General features: G+C 38.1%; 1 long non-coding RNA gene across 1 annotated transcript in view; it reads left to right on the top strand.

Annotated features, from left to right (window-relative positions):
* Nucleotides 1–12,378, top strand: part of LOC108797566 — a 19,628-nt gene extending 7,250 nt beyond the window's left edge. The window contains exons 2-3 of the long non-coding RNA XR_001941894.1: nt 8,982–8,986; nt 12,292–12,378. This is a non-coding gene — a long non-coding RNA (uncharacterized LOC108797566). The remainder of the gene's footprint in view (nt 1–8,981; nt 8,987–12,291) is intronic.
* The last annotated feature ends 2,966 nt before the right edge of the window (nt 12,379–15,344 follow it).

Genomic DNA, 15,344 nt, shown 5'->3' with positions numbered 1-15,344 from the left:
TGCTGGTCCCCTGAGTACTGGCCTTGATATCCTGTTTTAGAATTGCTCCTTTCCCTTGCATTGTGTGTATCCGTAAACAAACAGGAACTGGCATGCCACTTCCCTCCCGCTCTGCTCTTCCCTCCTTCATCCTCCCTCCTTTATTCTCTCTTCTCTAAGCTAGTAGATGGGCACTGCTGAAGACTGTGGGACTGTGGTTTCCCTTGTGATCTTGTACTGGACAGGAAGTTCAGGGAAGTGGAGCTGAAAGAGTTGGATCCAGCTACCTCTGAGGTAGCAAACAGAATGCCTGATCTGAATGCTGAGCCGAGAACGGGTTCTTCCCTTTGGTCCGGCCAAACTTTCTAAGGCTGTTTGGTCTAACTAAAGGGATGTGAAGTGAGCAGAATGCAACCATTGTACAGCTAAGAGCCTTTGGGGGTGATTTACTAAGCTAAACACATGCACGCACCAGGTGCGTGTGATTTTCAAACAGCAAAACGTATTTATCAATCAAAAAGTCTCTAAAAGCATATTTCCACTAATGCCATATATGGAAAAATCATGCACATGATGCATATATAATGCTGCTTTACAGTTTAGACAAAAATGGTTAGCTCATGCATTTACATTCCTGCATTCATCAACGCAAGCAACATAACATAGAGCTAATTTACACCACATTACCTTGCAGGGCTTTGCACAACACACCTGCTGGGTGTGTACACACTACAAAGGTGTTTCGATTCCTCCCATAGATCATGCTGGGAGGGAACACACTACAGAGGTGTATACACGTTCGTGGTGTGTTTAAAAGGTTAGTAAATCAACCCCTTTGGCTCACTTCACTTTGGATTGGTTTTTCATTTGGCTGCCTTCAACAGCTTAGTGAATAAACCCTAACAGTTTAATGCTACTTTAAGCAACTTACGGTACATTTGTTCCTAATTTCACCTTAAGAAACTGGATCTGCTCATTTATTCAATTCCTAATGTGTCATAAAAACTCATAGAGTCCTGACAACTCAGAGGAACACCGTTTTCAGGACTCCTAGCTAAGCTCTCCCCCCTGGCTATTATAGCTCCAGATAGAAGACTAACACTGCTGCATTTACAATGTCTTCTAAAAATACATATAGTTACAGTACGTCAAAGATTAAAAATAGAGCTATAGAACTTTTATCTCACTGAGGGGTCCATGGCTCACAGTAGGTAAATATGCATATGTTATGGGTTATTTCTGCATATCTGCAATAGCAAAAATGTTCACTTTATATCTCTTGTTTGTACTCTACATTCCCATTCTCTCCCTGTTCTGTCTGTTGGTTTAAAGTGATGATGAATGCTGATGAAATCACTTACAATGGATGCTGCTTCTTGATGTTTAAAAGTTTTAGTTTCCTGTAGAATCAGATGGTCCCCTGAGCACTGGTCTTGATTTCCTGTTTTAGAGTGACTCCTTTTTCAAGCAGAGTGCTATGCAGTCACCCTTGCGTGTGCTAGTTAGCTGTAAGGGTGTGAATAGACCCCATAGTATTTGAGGTTGAATAAAGACACAGGTCCATTTAACTTTTACACAGTACAAAAACAAATATTTCCCAACACACTCACCAGCCTGCCTGCAAAAAATATACACGTGGAAGCCGCACTGTTTCGCCAAGGCCCCTCTGTATAGTGTGGTCCTAACTCTATTCTGTGAGAGCCTCCATCTTGAAGCATACATAGCAAAACAAGTGTCACAGTTATCAACCTACTGCACTCAATCACCTGCTCATTCTTGGTCTCCTGCAGGCATGGCCACTTCGGATTTACACAGTACAAAAACAAATAATTCCCAGCGCACTCACCAGCCAGCCTGCAAAAAAATACACTGTCTAACTACTAAGGTTAAGATGGAGGTTTAGAGTTAGGACAGCACTATACATAAGGGCCTTGATGAGGCAGTGTGGCTTCCACATGTTGTGCAAAAGTTGTGCAACTAAAACCTCTGTTTTTAACCTTTGTAGGTAGAGAGTGTATTATTTTTGCAGGTTGGCTGGGAAATATTTGTTTTTTCCCCCACAAACATATAGACACAGCAAATTAAGCTAACCCGCCCCCTCTCCTCTCTCCTCCAAGCAAGTAGATGAACAGTTGCTGGAGTCTGCTCTGTCCTTTGTGATCTTGTACTGGACAGGTAGTTCAGGGAAGCTAAGCTGAAAGCCTTGGAAGCAGCTGTTCAGAAACATGATGATTGTAGGTGTTTGGGCAAAAATGTAAAGCAATGCTTTGCTGGGCAATGTATATTTGTTAAATCTGTATTCATTTTTGAAAAAAGTTTGAGAGTTTAATACTACTTTAAGTTACATAAATGAATGTTCCTGCTTTTTGTTTCTCCTACCCAACAGCATTTTTACTATCCATCTGCTCCATACTGCTGCATCATTTCATCATACAATTTAAAATGTTATATAGGGCCTTTAATATGTATCAAGTACCTTCTACTAGGATAGCCATGTCTGTCTGCTTAATGGTTTCCAAAATCATCAGCACACCATTTGCATTTTTCATCACTATCTCTAAGATTAGTGGTACACAAACATTCTTTAATCAATATGATATTTCTGGAGAGAGCAATTTCTAACTTGCTTTATTAATTCTCCCTGAGAGTGAGAGAATACCAGTAGATATTGCCCTTTCCATTAACCACTTGCTGCCTGGAGCAATTTCTTAGATTTGCACACAAATGATAAAATTAGAATTTTGGGCTAGAAAGCAGCTTCAGACCCCCAAACAATTCTATATTTTCTGAAAGCAAAGACCCTGTAAAATAAAAAGATGCTAGTTTCAATTTTTTATGTCGCACTGTATTTACACAAATGTTTATATAACAAGTATTTTAGGATTAAATACACTAAAATTAAATTTAGGGGTCTATTCACAAAGCTGCCGAGTGCAGCCGAGTGAATGACCGATCAGAAGTGAAGTGAGTCGAACACTGTTCGGCTATTCACTTCAGGCTGGTACGGCTGATTTCAGCCGTACATCGGCTGAAATCAGCCGTACATCGGCTGAAATCAGCCGTACATTGGCTGAAATCAGCCGTACATCGGCTTGCTTCGTGTGGCTTCGGATCAGCCGAACATGCTCCGCATGTTCGGCTGACCCGAAGTGCAGAAGGAGTTCGACTCAGCCGATCCAACATCTGGATCGGCTGAGCCGAACCTCCGGCAGGCTTCACACTGCTGTTCGGGCTATTCTGAAAGATCCCGAACAGCAGTGAGAGAATAGCCGAATGCCGCCGAGCGGCATTTGGCTCGGCTGTTCTGCTCGGTCCCTCAGAGGCAACGAGCAGAACAGAAAAAGAGTGAAAAAAGTAGAAAAAAGTAAATAGAAAACGATTGTGCGGAGCTAGCAGTGACAGCTAGCTCCGCCCAATAGTTTCCTATTGTCCGGCGGCTCTGCTGCTGTAAAAAAAAAAAAATTAAAAAAATGTAAAAACTCTCCCTGGGGCCCCGGGAGCCCCCCGCTCCCGGCCGCCAAGGAGAGAAACACAGCTGTGTCTTTTTTTCTTCATTCTGGCACGAGCGATGTCAGAATAGAGAAAAAAAAAATTCCCATTCAAAAGCATTGAGAGTTTACTATTGGCTATTTCAATTTGCAATAGCCAATAGTAAACTAGCATTGTTCCCGCCCTCTGCTGGTGGACCTGGTGGGGAACTGCAAAAGAGGGCGGGTACAATGCTAGTTTACTATTGGCTATTGCAATAGAAATAGCCAATAGTAATGTCCCAATGCTTTTGAATGGGACTTTTTTTTTTTTTCTATTCTGACATCGCTCCGTGTCAGAATAAAGAAAAAAGACACAGCGGGGTTTTTCTCCTTGGCGGCCGGGAGCAGGAGACTCCCGGGGCGCCAGGGAGAGTCAGATGCTTGGAGATCAGTGTCCCTGGTTAGCAACCAGGGACGCTGATCTCTCTGAAAGTGGCCGGAGCCAGCCGTAAGATCACGGCTGGCTCCGCCCAGCTGTCAGAAGCAGGCTGTCGGCCAGCCAATGGCTCGACCGAGCCTATCGGCAATGATCGGGAGCTGTACGGGCTATTGTGAATAGCCCGTACAGCACCACCTCGGTTCTACTGAACCGAAGGGGTCCTGGGGCCGAAGCTAGCCAAAGGATCGGCCGAAGCTACGGCCAGATCCTTCGGCAGCTTCGTGAATAGACCCCTTAGTGTACAGAAACAGAATATAATGCCCAATTTTTTGGTAAAATATAAAAGATGGGGTCACGCCGGGTAAATAGATACCAAACATGTGAAACCTTAAAATTGTGTGCATAAAAACGGCTGCAGCAGCGGAGGGGGGGGCTGGGGACACGGCGCTGCACCGTACAAGCAATCCGCCACCTGTCAAGACGCTGGATCACTTGTATTTAAACAGCAATCACCGGCTGTTTAAAATGGAAGCAGCCATGTTCTTGGTATAACCACTTCCAGCAGAAGATGTACATTTACGTGAACCCACTGGAAATGGTTAAAACCCAACTCTAGTATTTTATTTTTTCGTTTTGGAGAGAGTGAGGAAGAGTTATAGCTTTTATCAGGTGTTTATTACTGCCTTTATCACATTCCTTTTCAGTATACTGTAGTCAGGAGGGCAGACCTCTGTCAGGATGTTGTTGCTACCAGCATTTAAGGGGGATCCCTATTCCCACCCATTTATTTGCTTAAGCAAAGCACTGTAATGACCTTAAAGACCTGCTGGCTGAAAAGGATAATCTCCACAAAACAGCCCCACAATACATTAGATAATTACATTTGAAAACAGTAAAAGGACTACCCACCTAATTTCTATCCCTCCCTAGAAAAGAACCCACAATGGCTGAAGAAGACCCATTAGCCAAAAAGAACACATGCCTCCAAATGCCACTAGGTGACCTGGAAGGGCACTGTACAGTACATATTTACCTATTTGTGAATATTTGCATACATGGAGATATAGATTTGTATACAGTATATCTGTTTACAGAATTCCACATTTTAAATAGTGGATTAACTCATTAGCATATTGAAAGGTCTGAACGCTGAAGGAATAGGAAGGGAAAGGAAAACTGCAGGTCATTTAGAGTATGCTTTTCTGCATTAATCTATTTAGGTAAACATCATTTTCCCTTTCTTGGCAAAGTGTGGGACTTAAAAAATGGGATATGTTGTATGTTTCATATTAGTAGCAATATGTAGATGATTAGTTTATATGGGATGGGGTGCATATAGTGAATATCAATTGCCATATTTGAAGTCAAGAATGATTTTCTTCCCCTTTGAGATATAATTGCCTCTAATGTTCTCCAGGGTTTTTCTTTGCTATCTATGAATCTAAAGAAGGGTAATTCCTGTGACAGAGCCTCATATATTGGTAAATAGGCTTAATGATTGCACGTCACATAGGGCTCCCCAAGAGCTAAACCATAAGTTACTGTGATTTATTACATGTCTGGTTAAGTATTTAAACTGTTGTTCTGTTAATTGCTTAAAAAAGATATTTCAGTTTAAAGTGGTACTCATGTGAGCTTGTCTGTAAATAATTTCTTCATTACTGCAAAAAAATCCCAAGATGCATTGATTTTATAATGATGCCAGTATAGGGCAGCTTCTTTAGGTTCAAATAAGAAAGGGTGATTCTGTTTTGTGACCATGACATAATAGACCACCTGAATTTGGGTAAAATTCACCTTTCCCTTAACCACCAGTAACTTGCTTTATAGCCACCTTAAAGAACTATTATCACGTATAATATTGTATTCTCATAACTGTATGCAGTTAATACATGTAATGATAGTATTCATCATATTATTATTTTTATGGCAAATGCCCATATTTACATTTTTCTCCAAAATATTATGCACTTAAATTGGATAGTGCAGGGTTAAACTACACTCACAGCTAAATGTGTCAAAAGGAGTGACTAATCTATCCCCCTTCCTATTCTGTTTGGATTGTTACTTAGAGAGAGATTGTCACAAAGAGAGATGCTACCACTGTTCTCTTTCTGTAAAAAAAAGAAATTAGATTACTCTGCAAAATAAAAAATAAAAACACATGCAGTACATCTCTGCAATACATGCATATTGTCCTGTTTTTCTCTTTATAATGCTGTAAGTACAGACAAATACCTACAAATACACACAAATTGTGTGCACCTGTCATTCTCTTGAGTGCTGCTGTGAAGGAACAGTGATATTGGGCTATGTTAGGTACAGAAAGATACCTTTTTTTCCTGTTAAAATTCCAGTGTGCTCCAACTCCCTGTAGTCAGCTTACAACACTGCCTCTGCTGCACCCAAGCAGAAAAAGCATGAGGAAATGTGTTTTTGTCTGCCAAAACATAGTATGTTCAACAGTGGCAGTTAATTCAGCGATTTACATTATGGAAATCATGTCCACTTTATCATTTTCTTTTATAGTTTGGGTAGACATACACTTTATCACAAGCTTACAGCTGCAACGGAACCTGAAAGCATATTTTCAGAGATAATGGTCCAGCATGTGTCTTTTATATCAATGTCATTCAGATGGCTGGAAATCAGTTCTACAGGACCTTGAAGTGACATCTCCTTTCCCTAGTGTGCTGACTGATCCTGGTCCCAGGTCTTAATCTTCTTGACTGCGAGTGAGTAGTTGCCACAATATCCCTCCAATACCTCCATTTATTATCAAAATGTACCTTTAGTCATGTCTGATAGACAAAGATGTCAGACAAGGCTGCAGTTATAGCAACCCAAAAGGGACTTTCTGGTGCCTGCTACTATAATGTAATTATTTTACTAATCACTTATATATACTTATATATTAGATTTTGTAGTTACCCAAGTAAAAGAGATACAGCCAGTTCTCATTCATACTATCTATTTTGAGCTCTTTGTCTCTTTTATGTGTGAGCATGTGTGAATGTATGTATGTGTTTACTTGTGAATGTAGAGCCGGACTGGTGCTGCTGATTAAGTCATTTGTTTCCTCCCTGAATGCCTCTCTCACATATGTAAAGCTTAAAGCTGAACATCAGGCAACCAGCTAAATACACGGTTAAAAATAGATATGCATGAACTGTTTTATATGCCAACATTTTTTTAATCCTGCTTAGCTAGTTTTATGATCCAGGTGCACCTGTCAGAAAATCTAGTTAGGTTGTTGGCATTTTTTTCCACTGCAGCTGAAGAATATTTTTGGTCAACAACCTGCCCAAATCCTGTGGTTGGTCAATGGAGGATGAACAGAACATTCAAGAGCACATGACACAGACCTTTGACTCACTTAACTGACAGAAGCATACAAAGCAATACTTACTTATGACTTACGAAGATTATTGACCCGTCCTCTGCCAGTATAATTGCTGTTGTGCACAGTTTTTCTTGCTTGACTTTATTTTTTAGAACAAAGCATTTTGTTTTTAAATATTCAAAATGTAAGACTTTTAAAGAAGTTTAAAAAAACAACTTCACATTGTAAGTAATGTTTACAAAGGTTCTGGGAAAAAAATGCACAACAAGCAGTTTTTGATACTCTTTACAAACTAGTTATGGCATGGAGTGTACTTATTCTATTTATGACACTGCTGCCGACATAAAACAGCTGATAGCATACCATTCTACAAAGCGTAGTATTTACTTTAAAGTGAATACATATTTGTTTACACAGAAGGTGAACAAATGATAAAGTTAGTTCATCATTATTCTATGCAGCTCTTAAATAACTATAAAAACTGATGTTCAAATTATACTACAGTTTACAAAGTTGAAATGGCAGTAAGATTTATACTCAACTTTCTGTTATCTTGTCATAAACTCAATAAAGACGTTAACTATCCTGAGATAATTAGTACCTAAAGAAATGACCGACACAGGTCCTGGATCTTCTGTGTGGTGAATAGCCTAGTTAAGGACACAATAAGATGGAATTTGCAAAACATAATTCCAAACAAATAATGAGGTGGGCTTTCTTTACATTCAACATTCACAGATCCTTCATACACTTTCAAATGACCTGTATAAAACAATGTAGCAAGCAAAGAGAAGCCTTATTCAGTGAGCAACAGTGTGTTAAATCACTAGTATTCAGTAACTGCCATATGCAGATAACACAGTACTAAACTGATCATACCCTAACTTGAGTAGGTGAGTCTGAAATTCACTAGTGAGCCCTGCAATGAAAATGTTGGACTTTAAAGTGTAACTCCAGTAATGTTGGGAAATGTACATTGCAAGGATTTTAAACTTTGTAGCAGATTCCTACCTTTTTCTATTCTGAAGAAAAAGCTGTTGGTTTCACTATTTCTTTTCCAGGCTGATTCCTGAATGAGAGGGACTGGTTCATTTTTAACCCCTGGGAAAATGTTCAGTGTTCTAATGAGAAAAGTTGAAGTCTCTGCAACCCTGAAGAAGAAGTAGTTTACCCTTATGGAGTACTTCACCCCCCCAAAAAAAATGAAATTTCGATTGCAGTGAATGTATAAAAATTAAGCTGAAAATCTGTGAGAAAATCACACAAGTAGGAAATTATATTTCTGGGGGCATTCTGTACATGAATGATGTACAGTTTGCCTCCAGGTTGCCATATTGCATTGAATTAGTAAATCCACCTCAATGGGGTTGATTTACTAAATGCAACAAGGTTGTTTACTTTGCAAGGGAATTTTCCCTTCTCTTAGTGAATGAGGTAAACCTCCGCTGACTTCCATTCACACCCACAAGTGGTGAGAGACACGTCAGCACTAGATTTTCAGAACAGGGTGGAGCTGTAATTTGCTTCTATTGTGGAAAGCCTGGTCATTTGAAGAGACAATGTTGGAATTATCACAGAGATTCACAGATTAAAATCTGGGAAACAGAAAATGAAACATCAATTTTGTTCAACAATATTCAACAAATGATAGTACAGGGGATTATTTTGCTCCTGTTGACAAGCAGATTTGTAAGCTCACTGTTAGTGATAATGGTTCTTACACTGTGGCTTGCAATTATGTCATTGAGAGAGAAGGTTTATTAGCCTCACCATGTCTAGATCGAGATTTAAACGCTCTTCCTTTAGAATATGTTAGTTGTATCCTTTTGGATAAGAGTGGAAGACTGCACATACAAGGATTATTAGGCGGTAGAAAAATAAAATGTTTGATAGATTCTGGAGCTCAATTGAGTGTTACAAGTCTAAAGTTACCTTTAAAACCCAATGCACCTGAATGTAAAATTGTAGGCTTTAATGGCAGAGGTAATTCCACTGCTAAACTGATTTCTGATGTGACTTTTGAAATACCTGGATTATTAAAAACTGACATTGATATCTGGTATTGTCATGGTGCAGAGAATATTCTGGGTATAGACGTGATTAGTAAACAGAATTGGGTTATTGATTTAGGAAATGGAATTATTTGGAAAGATCCATCTAGGTCCAGGTCAGTGTTAATTGATCCTTTTGTGTACAGTAATGTTGTAAGTGTATGTACAACATCTACTGAAGTTGCTTTGGAACAAAAGTGCTGGTGCTGGTACTGACCATGATATTGCCTTAACACAAGTGGTTCATGAATTTCCTGGTTTGTGGTCAAAGTTCTCAAATGAAGTAGGAACAATGAAAGATACACAATTGAACATTGAATGTAGAGACCCCAGTCCTCAGAAGCAATACCAAGTGCCAGAAGATTCGGTTGGTCCAGTTACAGCCATTATTCAGGAATTTCTCCAGCAGGGTGTGCTAAGGAAAGCAAACTCAGTTGTAAACAACTGTGTTTGGCCAATCAGAAATTCTGATAACTCATATTCTTTATCAGTTGATTTCAGGACACTAAATAAATACATCCCAAATAACAAGCCTGTTATTTCTGAGTATCCTGATATTATGTCACACTTAGATGCCAAGGCTAACATTTTCTCAGTACTGGAAATTGCAAATAGTCATTTGTCTATACCATTAGCGAGAAGTTGTCAATATAAATTTGCGTTTACCTTCCAGAATGAACAATATGTGTTTACCAGACTGCCACCAGGACTAGACATTAGTGACAACATAGTACATGAGTCTATAGCTAAAATTGTATCTAAATGTTCCAGGCCAGACTGTATTTTCCAGCATGTGGATTATGCACCTGAATGTAAAATTGTAGGCTTTAATGGCAGAGGTAATTCCACTGCTAAACTGATTTCTGATGTGACTTTTGAAATACCTGGATTATTAAAAACTGACATTGATATCTGGTATTGTCATGGTGCAGAGAATATTCTGGGTATAGACGTGATTAGTAAACAGAATTGGGTTATTGATTTAGGAAATTGAATTATTTGGAAAGATACATCTAGGTCCAGGTCAGTGTTAATTGATCCTTTTGTGTACAGTAATGTTGTAAGTGTATGTACAACATCTACTGAAGTTGCTTTGGAACAAAAGTGCTGGTGCTGGTACTGACCATGATATTGCCTTAACACAAGTGGTTCATGAATTTCCTGGTTTGTGGTCAAAGTTCTCAAATGAAGTAGGAACAATGAAAGATACACAATTGAACATTGAATGTAGAGACCCCAGTCCTCAGAAGCAATACCAAGTGCCAGAAGATTCGGTTGGTCCAGTTACAGCCATTATTCAGGAATTTCTCCAGCAGGGTGTGCTAAGGAAAGCAAACTCAGTTGTAAACAACTGTGTTTGGCCAATCAGAAATTCTGATAACTCATATTCTTTATCAGTTGATTTCAGGACACTAAATAAATACATCCCAAATAACAAGCCAGTTATTTCTGAGTATCCTGATATTATGTCACACTTAGATGCCAAGGCTAAAATTTTCTCAGTACTGGAAATTGCAAATAGTCATTTGTCTATACCATTAGCGAGAAGTTGTCAATATAAATTTGCGTTTACCTTCCAGAATGAACAATATGTGTTTACCAGACTGCCACCAGGACTAGACATTAGTGACAACATAGTACATGAGTCTATAGCTAAAATTGTATCTAAATGTTCCAGGCCAGACTGTATTTTCCAGCATGTGGATACATTTTTGGTGACTGCAGAAACTGAACAGGAACATTTGACTCTATTGTTTGAATTGTTGACTTTGTTACAAGATGCAGGACTAATTTTAAACACTAAAAAAGTTCAGTTAATGAAGAAAGAAGTGAAATTCCTTGCAATGCACATTAGTCACGGGAAGAGGCAATTATTGCAGGAACACATTAAGGCAATTTTGGCTATTCCTATCCCAACATCTCACAAGGCCTTACATGATTTTCTGAGTCAAGTGAACATATGTAAAGATTTCATACAGGGATTTGCTGAAAAAGTCAGACCTTTGTATTGTCTTTTGAAAAATAAATCTGATATATGTGGTCAGTGGGATGAAATACAGCTAAATGCATTTGAAACTCTAAAAAAGGATTTGCAGAATGCACCAACATTAGGAACTATAGATTTTTCTTCTTCAACTCCTTTTGTTTTACAAACTCATGTTTCTAGTGATGTAATTTTTGTGACATTCTACCAGCTCAGAGATGGTAATAAAAGAATGTTAGGGTATTTCTCCAGATTACTTGTGCCCATGGAGAAAAACTTTGAGTCATGTGTCAAAGAATTATTAGGAGTGTATTATGCATTAAAAGTGACAGAAAATATTGTTAGATCCAGTAAGATTATTTTACAGACGGCTGATCCATTATTTTACAGACGGCTGAGGATTTCATGAAAAATATTCAAAATGGTTCAAAGTGTTTTTATCTCAACAAATTGAGATAGAACTTAAACAGCATAATGAACAGACGTTTGTTTGTAGAGATACCTCCCAAGAATTTTCAGCTAAAGTGTTCAGAACAGAAAATGAGGAAGGATATGAGCCAGTATTTGTTAATGCCACTGAAGCTCATTCAGGGAGACACTTTTCAGGATATGCAATTTGGTACCCTAAACGAGAATATGCTATCCAACAGAAATTACCAAAATTCTACTCAGCAGAAAATGCAGAGTTGGAAGCTATCAAAACAGCGTTAATAGTAAATGAGGAGATAAATAAGGTTCCAATTGTTATTTATAGTGATAAATCAGATGTTGTTCAAGCACTCACAGATTTACCACTCATAAGGCAGAAAGAAACTGTAGATCCTTCAAACAAAGAATTGAACAAAAAACTTCTAAAGTCAATTCTTGAACTTGGTTCTAAAAGTAAAAACTATGCAATTGTGAAAGTACCTCCACACATGAAAGATAATCATGAATTGAGCATAGGATGTTCAATGGCATGTATCTTAGCCAATGAGTCAGCTACAAAGGAACACTTTGACATTAAAGCAACACCTTTAGTACAGAAAACCAGCACGCATGTCTCTAATTTTGCAGAAGTAAAAGATACTTCAAGGGTTGATACAAAACCTTTATTTGTTTGCGAAAACAAGGATTTGAATCAAGACCAAAAAAGAGAATTTGCGTCCTGTCATGTCTAAACACAGATTCCAGACACATAGTACATGCAGGAGAGTTCAGGCCATCGAAGACAGGAAAAGATCTGAAAATGTCTTAATAGACAATTTATTGTCAAGGAAAGTATAGGTAGATATGTCTCACTCACAACTAATGAAACATTGACATGAACATACAATGACATAGATATGATATTTTGATCAAATATTTCCACTAAGTATGGAGTAAATGTGCAAAGATATTGTAATTAATGAAAGTATATACAGAATACATGAATTAGCCATTGTAAAATATTTATGCCAAAATAATAATACTGCATTTCTGTTACAGGAAATGATTTAAGTCAGTCCTAGAAGATAACATGATTCTTCTGGATGCTTCCAGATGAAAAGAAGAATTCAGATGTTGAGAGGGAGAAAAGTCTTCTCTGAAAGAAGATGTGGCAAATAAAGTTTTGCTCTTCATAGCTATATCTGTTTTTTTCATGTTAAATAAAAGTTTCCTAACTTTACAGGATCATTGAAGAAGATGACAAGACCATCTCCGAAAGAAAAGACCTTCCATAGAGAAAACTATTGACTTTTTACTATTGACAAAATAGTTTTTCTATTTTTTGACATATTGGTTATTTATTCGTACATGTTCAGTTTATTGGAAAAAAGTTTTTACACACTCAGTTTTTTTAAAGCACATTTTATGTACTCTTGGAGTAAAAAAGGGTTAAAGCTCATTACAATGCTACCATTGAAGGTAACAGAAACATCTGTTGTCAATTAAGAGAGATAGAGTATTCTTTTTTGCTGAAATACATTAAAATTCCTATTTAGGATGAGTTTGATATTGTAAAATATATTTCTAGAACAATGCGATATAAGTGAATGAACCTGAATTAAGAAAAGTCATATTTGAACTTTAGCGGGGTTTATTAAAATGGAATTGAGTATAATAGGTTTTATGATAAATGCCCTTTAGACTTAGTTAGATATATTTTTGGAGTTAAAATGTTCCTCTTTTAAACTTTTCCTCCTAAGAACAAGAATATGAATATGACATAAAAATATGACATCAAATATCATATTCAACACCATCATCCAATCATGTGCATGCAAAAATACTGTTTTTTCCTAGCACATAATTAAGCATTTGGTGCAAAGTGAAATTTTACCCCATTTACTAAGCTAAAGGAAAATGTATTTGCAAAGTGAATTATCCTCTGCAAGTGAACAGCCTATTTGCTTTAACCACTGTGACTCAGGTTCATATGGTGCACTGTTCATTTTTCTTTTGGTTGGCATTATAGTTTTTAATGGCCAGCTAATATATCTGCTAGCAAATGTGTAAGCAGTTTTATAACACAGAGATAATATATAGTATATAGAGTATAGTTAATGATAGATGGAAAAATAGAAAGATAGTGCTTGTACGTACATTTATTGTAACCCTAGAACTAGTATTTATTTTCTTCTCTTTTCACAAAAATGGTGATGATAATGAGTGACTGGTTGCAGATGCTATGAACAGCGATGAGCAAACTTTCCTGGGTTCGCATGTGCAGTCACCCAACTCAATGAACATTCTTGCAATGCTGGTACATTAACTGTACTCCTGGTTCAGTGAATGTATAAGCAAACCAAACCCAGGGCTGTCTGTGTGCTAGCAACCATTTACACTGTGCAGCCCAGTTGCTAGTGCCCCAGCAATCAATGACAATGTAGCAAAGCATAATTGGTTGGTAGGACAAAGGCAGAGGTTCAGTGAGCTTATGATCAACCTGAGCCCAATGCTTATCTCTACCTACGATAATTATGAATGGTCAAAGATGATGGATGATGGCGAGGAGTAGGAGAAGAGATGATGGTGATGATGAATCCGATGATCACGGACATGTAAATTATAATAATAAAAGAAGAAGAAATTCATTACTCACAAAAGATGCAACGATTCACAAATGACTTCTGCAGTCCTTAGCTCCAGCTTGCAAATGCTCACTCCTCTGCGGGGTTTTTCTTCCACAAACCATTCAGCAAAGTTCTGGAGGTAGGTATTTATACATTCTCTATGTTAATTATCATTCAGTGCTTAAAGGTATAATAACCACTCACTGATATTATTAATGCCATTACAATCATTACCAAAACATTTCTTTATATTCATATACCCCCATTATATGCCTCATTTCCTCTTGTTCTATCAATAAGCCCCAATAAGGGGCAACACATGTCAGAGGAAAGATCCTGGCTGGAGCATATTTTTCTGTGCTAAAAAAAAGCTATTCTTACACTCTGGAAGTGGCGTGGAGCTCCAGAACTTTTCTGAAGAAGAAATTTAGGTTTTAACGTCATGTATTTCTCTCATTAAAACATAAACACTTCTATTTATCAGTAGTGTATTTTCTTGACACAGATCTTCCAAAATATGGGCATCATACACACCTAGCAAACTCCAGACAGGAAATGTGATTTTGTTATTGAAATAAGGTGAACATTTCTGTGAAACAATGTTATTTACTGGTTTTATGTTTTGTTGTCAATAGAAAAAGTGATTAAAGTAGAATCAAACCTTCCTTTTTTTATTGCAAGCAAGAAGCAGACATATGCAAAAACATTACAAAAAAACAGGTTATTACTTACCTCTGTCTCTGCCGCTCGCTCCTATCCAAAGATCTGAAGATTCTTGAGTGGCCGTGAAGGATCATAGGGCTGGCGCATGCGCAGTGGAGATCTTTGACCAGGAGATGAGGAGAAACTCAGTGTAAGTCAATGCATGCAGCTTGGCAGCGTGCACCTGCACAGACTCCGTGGGACACAGAAGACACAGCAGTCAGCACTGGAACAGAGACCAGCACCAGCGCTGGAGGGACTCCTGAAAACTACAGGAAAAAAGATGATCAGATCAAGCGTCATCATTTAAGGTAAGTCCTTAAAGCAGCATGGGGGGGGGG

This window comes from Nanorana parkeri, unplaced genomic scaffold (assembly GCF_000935625.1).
Source record: "Nanorana parkeri isolate BGI_ZX_2015 unplaced genomic scaffold, ASM93562v1 scaffold1297, whole genome shotgun sequence".
NCBI lineage: Eukaryota > Metazoa > Chordata > Amphibia > Anura > Dicroglossidae > Nanorana > Nanorana parkeri.
This window is presented reverse-complemented; position numbering and strand designations above follow the sequence as displayed.